Below are 2048 nucleotides of genomic sequence, written 5' to 3'. Positions count from 1 at the left end.
CCCAATACCGGGGTTTATCCTTTCCTCAGTCCCAGCCTGTCCAACTCTCCAAGTTTTGGGGGCCCCTCTAACGAATAGGGGCCCCTATTAAGGAAGGACCGCCCCAGTTGCTTAGGCCTCTGATGTCAACCCCTTCACATCACAGCCCCCTCCCCAAATAAGAAGCATGAGGTGAGCTGGAGGACCTTCCCTGGGAGGAAGGTGTTCTGGGGGTGAGCCAGTTCTGGGGTTGAGCCAGTTCTGGGGTCCCTTATCAGTCCCTGACCAGGTGGTAAATGTGGTGCTGGGCCCCACGGTCACTGGTGGAGACCTTGAAGACATAGGTGGTGCACAGCAGCAGTTCCTGGGTGTCTCTGTTTGTCACCACCTGGAGGATAGTGAAGTTCTCCAGGACGCTGTTCATCATGTATCGCTCAGGCAGCTGCCGGAACTTGTGCAAGAAATTCACCAGGTACTCGCACATGGACGAACGTAGCAGGCGGTACACAAATCTCCCGTCCTCCAGGTGGGCCCGTTCCGTCTCGACCTTCTCCACCACCTGCTTGCCAAAGGAGCAGACCTTAGAGGAACAGGTGAGGGTTCCTGTTCCAGCCTCTCATACTGGCTGCTCACTCCGTAGAAACCACCACTGCTGCTGCTGCCACCTGCCCCCGCCTCCTCGCCACTTGGGCCCCAGTTCAGGTCCGCCCAGAACTTGACTAGGAAGAAGGCGTGGGGGTGCCCACGATCATACAGCTCCCGGAGGCCACCTTTTTTCTCGGGGAATTTGTCGTAGATCTGCCGGACGTCCACGCTCTCGAGTGGCAGCGCTCCGGGGCTGGGGCAGTGCTGGCTGATGTGCACGAACAGGTGCCTCTGGTAAGAATCAACTGCATCCGGCGGTTCCACAAAGGCTGAGAACTCTACCAGCTGCAACCGGGCAGTGCCCAGGGCCCGAGCCTGCCAGGCTGGGGGTGATGGGGCAGGTGGGGGCAGGGGTGAGAGGGCTTGGGGGGGCTCGTACCCTGGGAGGTCAGTAGATGGGGGAGTCAGTGACAAGGAGAACGGTGTCTGTGAGAATGGCTTCACGTCTGGAACATTCCAGGGGGGGCCCAGAGCCCCCAGACCAAAACTGGAAAAGCTCAGAGGACTGAGGCCCGGTGGGACCCAGTTTGGCCTGCAGGGAAGGTGCAGAGATGAGCTGGGCAGAGGACATGGTCGCCATTGTCTGGAAAGCCTTGTCCTTAGAAACCTGGTCCATATTCAGGGCCTTCAACTTGGACTGTATTTCCCTCGATTTCCTTCGGGCCAAAACCTGGATGTGACTAGAAACCTGTTTTCGAGTTCGGGTCTTCCGCGTTCTCAGCTTGATGTAGCGGGCGATCAGTTCGTTCCGACCATACATCTTGCCTTCATCGGACAAAATAATTTTCCGGCGGCCGCAGGGTGGGTAGATGGCCAGGGCCTCCTGGAAGCTCTGCTCAATGTCTGAACTCCACACCCCCTCTGCATCCGGGCCCCCGTCACCCCGGGCCCCCTCACTGCCGCCAGTACCCTCCCCACTGCCTGTCCAGCCGCTGCCAACATCCAGGGGAGCCCCAGCCCGGGGTTCCCCCATCTGGGCCTCCCGGCCAGGGGCTGGGGAGCCGCCAAATAAAAACTTTTATATCAGCAAGGGAAGTTTGATTATCAAATTAGTAACTGTTTAATCCAGCATTACTTGGTTACCAATCGTCAGGAGTATTGTCTGTCTTTACTGCCACATACAAGAACACCTTTGGAGCTCTTCCAGGGGAACTGCCTTCAGAAGCTGTTTTTTGAAGCACGTTAAGGAGACTGTCTCATTAATTTTTACTCTTACCCACTTTACTGCCCCCAAATGACTATCAATCATCCATTTCATTCACCACACTTAACTTCAGATAATTCCTTATGTGTTTTTAAAATTGTCTAATGACTACAAAATATTTTGCACATTTTTCAAATAAGGTTAGGACTTTCCCCTCCACTGATTACTTGGATAAAGAAAGCATCCATTTGGATATCAAAAATGTTCATTGTTTAACTTG

At 54.7% G+C, this 2048-nt stretch overlaps 1 pseudogene; it reads right to left on the bottom strand.

Moving 5' to 3' along the window:
* Nucleotides 1–253: 253 nt before the first annotated feature.
* Nucleotides 254–1597, bottom strand: LOC105710181 (transcriptional enhancer factor TEF-4-like; annotated as a pseudogene).
* Nucleotides 1598–2048: the final 451 nt, after the last annotated feature.

The sequence above is a fragment of the Aotus nancymaae genome, unplaced genomic scaffold, assembly GCF_030222135.1.
Source record: "Aotus nancymaae isolate 86718 unplaced genomic scaffold, 86718_ANA_hifiasm-v0.15.2.pri h1tg000007l, whole genome shotgun sequence".
Taxonomy (NCBI): domain Eukaryota; kingdom Metazoa; phylum Chordata; class Mammalia; order Primates; family Aotidae; genus Aotus; species Aotus nancymaae.
This window is presented reverse-complemented; position numbering and strand designations above follow the sequence as displayed.